General features: G+C 48.8%; 1 protein-coding gene across 7 annotated transcripts in view; it reads right to left on the reverse strand.

Annotated features, from left to right (window-relative positions):
* The window catches only part of PACSIN2 (protein kinase C and casein kinase substrate in neurons 2), a 142,510-nt gene extending 132,606 nt beyond the window's left edge, over positions 1 to 9,904 (reverse strand). For 5 of the 7 annotated variants that reach the window (XM_043967075.1, XM_043967076.1, XM_043967071.1 and 2 more), the window contains exon 1: positions 9,776 to 9,904. The gene's annotated coding sequence lies outside the window, so the exon portion shown is untranslated. Of the gene's footprint in view, positions 1 to 3,618; positions 3,638 to 9,775 lie in introns of those variants that run through there. The other 2 variants (XM_043967070.1, XM_043967069.1) reach the window with 2 other exon arrangements.
* Positions 9,905 to 10,186: the final 282 nt, after the last annotated feature.

Below are 10,186 nucleotides of genomic sequence, written 5' to 3' on the forward strand. Positions count from 1 at the left end.
TCCATCTTCTTCCTACCGAACTTCTGTTCTCCCACCAGCACAGCAGACACATGACCCCTTCCCAAGGGTACATTCACAACCCAACATTCTGCTTTCATCCAATGGTCAAGCACTTAGTGCGTCAACAAGATAGCAGAATCCACTGGCTGCTTTTAACCAGGATGGATGGATGGATGGGTGGGTGGATGGACGGACAGATGGACAGCCCTGGTTGTGTAGAGGGATTCTCTACAAGAACATAAATCAGGCAGGCTGTCCATCCACACATCTTATGTATTACACACAGTCAGACAGCAACAAAACCTGAACCTCTCTGATCAGTTTTCTCCCATCCCTCCACAGCAAATAGCTGGTCCATAAATTTGATATCAGGCTTGATTCATTTTTTTTCTCCATGCAATCTTAAATCTACCATCAACAATACTAGTTGGCATCTAGTCCGAGTATTCCAGAGGAACACTGTCATGAGGTCAGTTGTTCTAAGGCTCAAAGCTTCTTTTCTGATCCAGGTCATGTCACTGGTATAGGGAGCTTCTAGTGAAGAAAACCTCTCTACTAACACAGACCAACAATGGCTCTGCAGTCTGGAGGGGTAACCCGGGGCACTGTGACATCAAGGGTCTTGCCTAGGCTCACACGACACAATCTAGATCCCTGACTCATAGCTGGAAGGGCCTTCAGAAGCCATGTGGACCAACCTCCTCATGGTGAGAAAACTAAAGCCCCTGGAGGCTGGCAGACTTGCCCCACATCACAGAAGTAGTGTGCACCAGACATGGCATGGGAACTCAGATCCGGGGACTGCGGGGCTTGTGTTCTCTTAGGTGCCCCATTCTGCCTCCAAAGCCAGCCCCCTCCACCCACTGTGCCCCACCAACTCTTTGTATCACTGTTAATAACCTGAGCAACTAGGAATGCATTAGAAAAATTAGCTGACAAGATGGAAGGGACTGGGCTGAAGGCTACACAAACTTGGCACCAGGCTCAGGCCTCAAACCTTCCTGCAAGAAAACAAAACCAAGGCCACACATATCCTTTCACCCGGGGACACCAGGCAGGTCCCAAAGATGAGCTTTCTTGGACAACTGGGAGTTTCAACTATGACAAGGACACATTGGAATTCAAAAAGATTTCTGGAATTTTCATTTTGTGTCTATTTCAAAACTTTCCCAAGTGCTCCCAGTAAGTACATTTTTAAATGCACATTGCAATCAGCAATTACAAAATAAGCACGCATTAAGTTGACCAAATCTTTTGCATTCTGAGAGTCAAATGTTTGGCCTTATGACAAATATGGCAAAGAAAATGAAAAATAAAAAGCATTTTGACAGTCAACCAGAACAATGTGTGTGGCTTAATACTTCCAAATTTGGAAAATAGCCTTTGTAGCTCCTGGAGAAAAAAAATAAAGTTTCCTCTCTAAATGACATATTCCTTGATAAATCCAAAGGTTCCAGTTACTGGGCAAAGGACTTGCTGTCTGACAAAAACTGCTTGGGAAAACTAGACAGTAGTCTGGCAGAAATTAGGTTTAAACCAGCACCTCACACTACATACCAAGATCAACTTCAAATGGACACCTACAGATCATGAACAAATTAAAGGAGCAATAAAGATCCTTTAGGATCTACAGACAGGAAAAGAGTTTATGACTAAACAAGTGATAGAGAGGATCACATAAGATAAAATGGACAATTTTGAATATATAAAATTTCAAAGTTTCTACACAAACAAATCTGACATAGTTAAAAATTAGAAGGAAAATAGGTAACTAGGGGAAAAAATCTTTACAACAAATGTCTCTGATAAAGTTCTCATTTTCAAGATATATAAGAAAATGATCCAAATTTTTAAGACTAAGTTATTCCCCAATAGATAAATGGTCAGGAATATGAACAAGTAATTGCAAAGGAAGGCACCCAAGCTATCTACCATTATGTGGGGAAAAAATGCTCTAAATCACAAATAAATAACAAAATGCAAATTAAAACAATTTTGAGGTTCTACCTCATACCCTTCAGGTTGGCAAAGATAACAAAACGAAGGAAGTGTCAAATGCTGGAGGGGCTTAAGGAAACAGGCACACCAGTACACTGCTGGTAGACCTGAGTCCAGACATTCTGGAGAGCAATTTGGAACTAGGTCCACCAAGTTACCAAATTGTGTATGCCCTTTGACCCAGCTCTACCACTACCAGGCCTATACATATCCCAAAGAGATCAAAGAAAGAAGAAAAGGATCTATACATACAAAAATATTTAGAGTAATTGTTTTAATGGCAGCCAAAAATTAGAAACTAAGGGGAAGTGCTATTGGAGAATTGTTAAATTGTGGTACGTGAATGTAATATTATCCCAAAAAATGATGAAATGGGGCAGCTGGGTGGCACAGAGGATGGACCTCTAGCCCTGGAGTGAGGGGGACCTGAGTTCAGGTCTGGCTTCAGACACTTAATGACCCTAGTTAAGTCATTTCACCCGATTGCCTTAAAAAAAATGATGAAATAGACAATCTCAAAGGAAATTGGAAAGACTTACAAACTGATGCTAAATACAGTGAACAGAACCAGGAGAATAATATACAATTATAACATTAAAGAGAAAATTTAGAATTCTGATCAATGAAATGAAGAATGATGATGAACCACATCTCCCACCTCCTGACAGACATAAACTTAAAATGCAGACACACACATTTCTAGACATGAAAAACAGAGAAATACCTTAAAGATAAAAAAAAAATGAGAGAGGAAATGCCTTGGAATCAATGTTTTAAGTAAAGAAAAGTTATCATTGTTTTATAGTTAGGTAAGTGACCCTTGAGAAATCATCTGCAACTCTATAAGACCAAACAAATGTATCTATCATGAGCACAGCTACAAAGTATCTTGTAAAAAGTCATTTAAAATACGGTTTTAAAATGACAAATTTCCATTTTTTAATGGGCTTTGTACTAGAAAGGGCAGAAGACAAGAGATGTTGTCGTGTTCATGTTTTATTGTAGAAGCGCAAACCAGAGAAAGGCACAAACGTCCATCAGAAGCGGCAAGCCTTGTTTGGACAAACTAGAACTCGCTGATTCCAATGAGCTCTGTCCATCCTTCTCCAAGGCAACCTCTCCAATGATCCCATCAGAGCACAAGCTGCCCATGGTGGCCACAAACACAGGGCAGGCCCACTGACTTCCTCCTATTCCCCTACTTGGTCCCCTCCCAAAGACCTTATTCCCCAGCCCTGGCTCCCACAAGCTTTTGGCTGCTCAAAAATCTGATGTCTTCCAAGAGTAACTACCGTCACGGTAAAGACAATCCGGGCTCGAAAGGCAATCCCAAAAGGGGAATTGCTCCGAATGCTCTGGACAATGTCAGTGTGTATGACTCCCATCCCTTTGTCCCCCAGGGTACCATATAAAAATTTTTATTTTGCAAACTAATCTTCTTCCTCTACTCCCTCTCCCCCCACCCCCATCCTTCCTAATCTCACCTCTTGTCCTCCAGTGGCCTTGTGCCCCCTGGTACCCCGACACCATCATTAACCTAATGATATCTCATTCAACAGGTTAAGAAGCAAGTACTTGCCCACAGCTACCAAGGAACACGGGTCAATTAACTTAACCAACCTCTGAAAACTGCATCTGTGAAACATGGGGTGGACACTGCCATAGCCTACGGGGCTGTGATGGCCAGATTCATCTAAATGGTTTTCTTCATCGCAAGGAAAGGGTGAACTGGAAGAAGAAGAAAATAAAGGCAGGCCATGGTATCCTTACTGCCATGGAGATCGACCCCACTGGCTGTGCCACAAGGAAAGTCTTTTCCTCTCATCTGCTCCAGAGGTAAGTGGCAAAAGGCAATTTGCTGGGGGGGGGGGGGGGAGGGAGGAAGCCGGAGTACTCCTGGGTCCCCCAGCCACTCCCACCACTCATCAGGCCTCCATTTCTCTTCTCCAGCTGTCAGAGGTTCGACACATGCACTGATTCACTGACCAGCCTCCAGCCACACACATCTAGCCCTGCTCCCATACTTGGGGGTTGCAATATGGGAGGAGGGGGATCACTAGCCCTTGAAGCTCCCTGGCCTCCCCCTTGGCTCCTCCTCTTCAATCTGCATGTTCCTCATCCTACCAGTCACTTTTCAGGAGTAGGCCCATCTTAGAGCTCACCACCATCCATCACCCAGAGGACTGTGGCCACTCTATGATCCCACATTCTCAGACTCCCCTTTCTGCTCATTAATATCCATCCTAAACAGCCAGTCCCTGTGTCTTCTCCTAAACCAAGCAAGGCTTCACAGGCTTCCCTCTCCCCCACTCCCACTACCCGGCTGGATCCTCAGTTTTCTCCATTCATACTCTTTTTTTCTTTTCTTTTTTTAAAGTAGTAAACATTTTTATTTATAGGCTTGGGTTCCAATTTTTATCCCTCCTTCCCTCCCTCCCCTCCCCCCACCAGTCGGTAAGCAATTAGATGTAGGTTATATATGTCCAATTACGTAAAACATGACCATATTAGTCATTTTGTATATGAAAACTTGAATAAAAGAAAAAATGAAAGTGAAAAATAGCCTGCTTCAGTCTGTGTTCCTTCAATATCAGTTCTCTCTTTGGAGGTGGAAAGTATGTTTCATCAATAGTCCTTTGGGATAGTCTTGGATCAATATATTATTGAGTCCACTCATATTCTTGACCCCTTAATTGACCAATGGAAGGGGAGGACTTTCTGCAATATGTCCTCAGCCCATGCCTCATTATGCCAATCCTCCACCCTGGATCACCACACCATCTGTCACCAAAACCCTTCTCCATACTGGAAGCCATCCCAAGGTACCAAGCGGGCCCTCACTCACACTTAGTAATCTCTATCATCATCTCCATAAGCATGATTCCAAATCTCCAGATCTTGCTCAGGCCCCCAAACCACCACTACCTACTCCTTTTCCACTTCCCTGAGGCAATGAAGGGAATGTGCCAACTCCATTTCCTTTCCTTCTTTACCTGTCCTCTCCTCCTTTGCTCTCAGGAAAAGGTGGGCTTCTTCCTTAAGGCCAACCTCCCTACCTACTAGGCCTTTGATCTCCAGTGGTCTCCACCTTCCCTAGCCTTAGCAACCCCTTCAGGGATCATCTCCCCTTCACTACCAAGCTCTTAGAATCATTCTCCACTGCCACTTCACCCCAGTCACTAGGCAGTCAGTCCCTTCCAATCCCCCTCCTCCACACTACTGACACAACCTTCTTGAGAGTGACTCTCTTGGCAAATTATCTACTATCAACGCCTAGTGTTTCTAAATTATATTCACTTTCAAATGCATCCCTCCCTTTATCCCCTACCCAGCCCCCTTTCCCTTGTAACAAAGATTAAAAAAGAAAAAGAGTGGGCAGCTAGGTGGCGCACCTGCCCTAGATTGAGGACCTGAGTTCAAATCCGGCCTCAGACACTTTACACTTACTAGCTGTGTGACCCTGGGCAAGTCACTTAACCCCCATGGCCCCGCAAAAAAAAAAAAAGAAAGAAAAAGAAAAATCAAAAACCAATTCAACAAAACCAATACATAAACTGCACAGAATGCCAAAGCTGTGGTTCCCCCCTCCCACGGCCAAAGAGAGGGAGGCAAGTCTCCTTCATTCTTTTACAAACCGAGCACCAAAGAGCTCTTAATGGCTAAACCCAAAGCCCTTTTCTCAGGCTTTATCCTCCTTGGTCTGTCCAAGGCTGGCACTGCGACCTGCCTGGTCCAGGATGCCCCTTCCTCCTGCCTTCCATGATGATGTGCTTGTCTTCTCTACTGCCCCCTTCCTGGGCTCTCTGACTTCAAATCTAGGTCTGTTCCGTAGTCACAGCCATGCCCTTCTCTCCACTCACACAACTATCGCCTGCCTGGACGACTGCCATTGGTCCCCTAGAATCTCTCCCCTCTCCAGCCTGTCCTCTGACAAAATCATCTCCATAAGGTACAGATGAGGAGATCCCACAATCGGTATTCATGCCAAACAACAAGCCAAGTTAAAGGATACATTGCTCACGTCTGGTCATAATAAACTCGTTTTTAGGCAGGTACTTACTCTCTAAAGGGATTTGTCTGGAAGGGTCTGTTTTGTCAAAACAAAACCGTATCAATAAAGTTCTTTTTAATTAGCTCACTTTACAGTCTCAGGACCTACTCTAATGTTTCTAAACTACCTAGTGCAAAACAGTGAACTCGCTTTGGCGTTAAAGCTTGAGGCTCACACACAGCACCCCTCACCACTCCTAGGCCCGAGATTAGACTTGGGCACCATTTGTCTAAATGGGGGAGTCCCAGTCTGACTCTGCACCCCCTCCACACACCCCAACACGCTAAAGGAATGCAAGAATCATTCTTTAGTTGCTGTAAACTTGATCCCTGAAACGATTGCTATTGCACCTGCTTTCTGGTGTGGCCCAGGGGCTCACCTCAGTGGCCATGGGGCTCAAAGGTCCATGACCTTCTAGGTATGGGAACAATCACTGCTAGAAGCCATCAACAGATGACTTCAGCCTAGAAACGCAAACCGATTTCCTCAGTCAGGTGGTGCTACCCTTCAGCATTCTCCACCAGTCTATTTGGAAATAACCAAGCCGATACTCTCACCCGGGCAAAGCTGGTCATGACCTATGTTTGGCCACAGTGAAACCGAGTATTAGTCACGGTGTGACTGGAGAGCCTGCTAGGACCAAGGAACATTTCACATCACAGAATCACTTGAGTAAGCCATTCAAGTTAAGGAACTCAAGCATTCGTTTTAATGTCTCATCACCCCCTGGAATCATCATGTGTCCCCACACTTCCAGGGGGTCTCTGCCTAAGCACTAGGGAAAACATGGACCTTTAAGGAAAAAAAGAAAAACCGAAGAAATCTACAGCTCGCCCCTGTTCTCCCCTCAGGAATGGGGACTGGCCAGCTGTAACCTTGACCGGGTTTCTGGAACTCAGCTGAAAACACTCATTAACAACCTGAAAACTAATCCTATCTCCCTCTCCCTATATCGCTTGTGATGGCTGCCCATCTCCTAACCAGTACCAAATGCTGTGGCCTCAAACATTTCAACTAGGAGGTCATTGAACAAAGATTGTCGATACCTCCTCCGAAAACAAAGAATGAGACTCCAGTTACAGCTGGTCTTCATTGGCTTCTAGAAGAGGAGAAAGACCACGCATTGATCTACTTCTCGGACCTATGCCACCTTTCTCAAGTCATAAGAAGTCTCATCCGCCTTAATGGCCCTGCAGGGTTTCTCCAGACTCGGAGGGGGGATTTCGGTTTCTAAAGATTGAGGATAATTGCCCCACCCCCCAGCACCATCCAAGGAACCTTGACGGGCACAATCCTGCCAAGGAGACGGCAGGCTTAAGAGTGAGCTTCTATTTGCACAGAAAAGTTTCCCCTACCGAGAGAGGGTAAAAGTAAGTGAACCCTGGCAAGGTTGACAAGGACCTTGTGAAAGTCCTGTTCAAGGACTCTCTGGAGGGGCCTAAGAAGCCCGGCCAGCCCGACTCGGGAATCTGAGGGCCAGCAGGCACTGCCCCCCTGCAATCGTCAGGAGGGGAGACGAGGCAAGCTCCTTGGATAGCGCAAGGGGCGAGCTGGGGAGGAGGGGGCCAAGGGAGCGAATGTACCGCTCGCTGACGCTTTGGCTGAAATTCCTTAGGCTGATCTGGATGTTCATCAGCACCTCCGGGAAAGCCCAGAGCCTGGGCTGCTTGGGGAACAGGACAAACCAGTCACTGTGGAGACTCTCGGCCACCAGGGAACTGGGCAGGGGCGAGGGGCAGAAGAGGCGGCTCTCCTGGGGGCCTGACTTGCTTCTGGTGGCCCGCCTTCCCTCGGCCCCTCCAACTGCAGCCCCCCACCCCAGGCCCAAGTAAGCCGAGTCCCTCCCTGCAAGTTTAGGCCCCACACCGGAGCTGGAGCAAACGCACTCCTTTTGGGGGGAGGGGGGAGGAAATGGAGCACCACTTGTGTGGAGCATCAAGGGGGCACCCTGGGCTTCGATTCAAAAGCAGTTTAGGAAAATTCCAGGACTCTGAAAAGCAGTCAGTCCATCCGGACCCTTTCTGGGTGTCCTCTCCCCCCACCAGCCCCCTGAGCTGACAGCAGAGGAGGCCTTCGGCTCCCTCCCACACACAGGAGAGCGGCTCCCAGAAGGGAGAGTACGGGAGAGGAGAACAAGGGACAGCTATTGAAGCACAATAACCCCAGAGGACCTGAAAATAAGCCTAGCCTGGCTCCCAGGGCAAGTCATTCACGATTCCAGACTTCCTGCCCCACCAAAGAAGACCCTCACAAGCAGCAGACTGCTCCCTCCTTCCTGAGCTCCCCACAGCCCTCCCCCAGCTAAATCACCCCCCCACTCCCCCAATGGCACCAGCTTCCCACAAGTCCAATGGGGCAGCTCGCCCCTCCCCACAAGGAATCCCTTCCTCTTCGAGACTCTTAGGTCAATCCTTGGGCTGTGTACAGTGAGCTGTGACACCCCCCCCCCAAACCCAACCTCGACCCTGTACCCTCTGGCAGAGAAGAAGGGGTTGTTTCTCATCTTTGCCTTCCTGCAGCAGCTCTTCAGTCAGACTCTGTCCTTTGCCCCATCCCACATAGGGGTGTGTTGGGGGGGGGTAGAAGATGCAGACCATATATAGATGATCATTATATAATAATTAACAGTTAGACATAATATATGCTGAAGTGCACAGTGTTTGCATGAAAATACAAAACCTATTTATAGGTGCTGATTATATAGAGAAAATTAAAGTGGATATATATGTCTATTACACAGACGCAGGGATGTAGATCTCCACTTGAACTGCGGATGCTTAATGAATGTTGGCTGAGCAGAACTGAACGTCCTGCCTCTTGTCCTTGCTCCATTCCCCTCTGCCAGCCTCAGTTTCCCTCACAATCAAACACAGGGCTAGACCAGATAAACTCTTCCCGTTGGAACCCTCTATGGAATTCCCTGGGTGCCCAGGAGGGGTCCTGGGTTCTGCTCAGCCCCCAGCACAGGGGACTCATGATGCCCTGCCGGGTGCCCTCCCTGTCAGGTCGGAAGACCTTCATCTGCACCAGGGCAGGTCTGCACCTGCTCTGAAACTCACATGGGGTGGGGTTACTGAGGGGTCAGGTGACTTGCTCAGGGTCACCCAGCTAGGCTGGGTCCAAGGTGGCCCCTTTTAGCCAACCTTCAGAAAAGTCTCTTCCTGTCTCCCTTCCCCCCTAACCCGGAGTAGGTGTTAATAAGCTAGTACACACTAAGTGCTTAATAAACCTTCACTTGAGCCCTGCACGTAGTAGGCGCTTCATCACACTCAACGGAAAAGACATTCTCTCCTTCCCCCGAACTTAACTCGGGGAGTTCAATAAACTAAGTGAAATGAATTCTCCCCCCCCCAACGAACACACACAGGATGTCCCTTCCCCCCTCTGTGCCTAGCACCGTGTCCGGCACGGAGGCGGTACCGGAACGCCCGGCTGATTATCGCTCTTATTATCGGTCCTCCTATTAATCATTAGCAGCAGGCCTTTCATGAGCTCCAGCCGGAGGAATGGAAGGAGCCGGGTTCAAATCCCGCCCCCGCAGCCGCCTGCCTGGGTGACCTTGGGCCAGTCCCAGCCCCGGCCTCGCTCGCCGCCGGCACGGGGGGGGGGGGGGCCGCGCGCGCGTACCCGCGCTCCCCATCCCCCTCTCTTCCCCCCCTCCCCCTCCCCCTCCCCCTTTCCCCCCAACGGTCCCCAGCCCGGCCCAGTCCCGGCGCCTCGCCTCACCTCAGCCTCGGCTCGGGGCCGCAGACAGCCCGCCTCGGCCCGCTCCCGGCCTCCCGCGCCTCCTCCCGGCCCCGCTCACGCTCGGACGGACGGACCGACGGACTGACGGACTGACGGACGAACTGACTTCCCCGCCCGCCGCTGCCCAGCCCAGCCCTTCGCCGGCCCTGCCTCCCGCCTTCCTGTTCCCCATTGGCTGTTCGCGCTCGGGGAAACGCCCCCTCCCGGCTCTGCCTCCCGTCATTGGACGGGCCGCTCAGTGAGGGCCGAAGGAGTCAAGCCACGCCCCTGGCGCGCCAGAGGGAAACTCTCTGAGCTCCCATTGGTTGGTTTCCCTGTCGATCAAAGTTATTTGCTATTTAGCCAGCCCGAGGCGAGGGGGCGGAGATTGGTTAGTTACAGTTTCTTAAG

This window comes from Dromiciops gliroides, chromosome 5 (genome assembly GCF_019393635.1).
Source record: "Dromiciops gliroides isolate mDroGli1 chromosome 5, mDroGli1.pri, whole genome shotgun sequence".
NCBI lineage: Eukaryota > Metazoa > Chordata > Mammalia > Microbiotheria > Microbiotheriidae > Dromiciops > Dromiciops gliroides.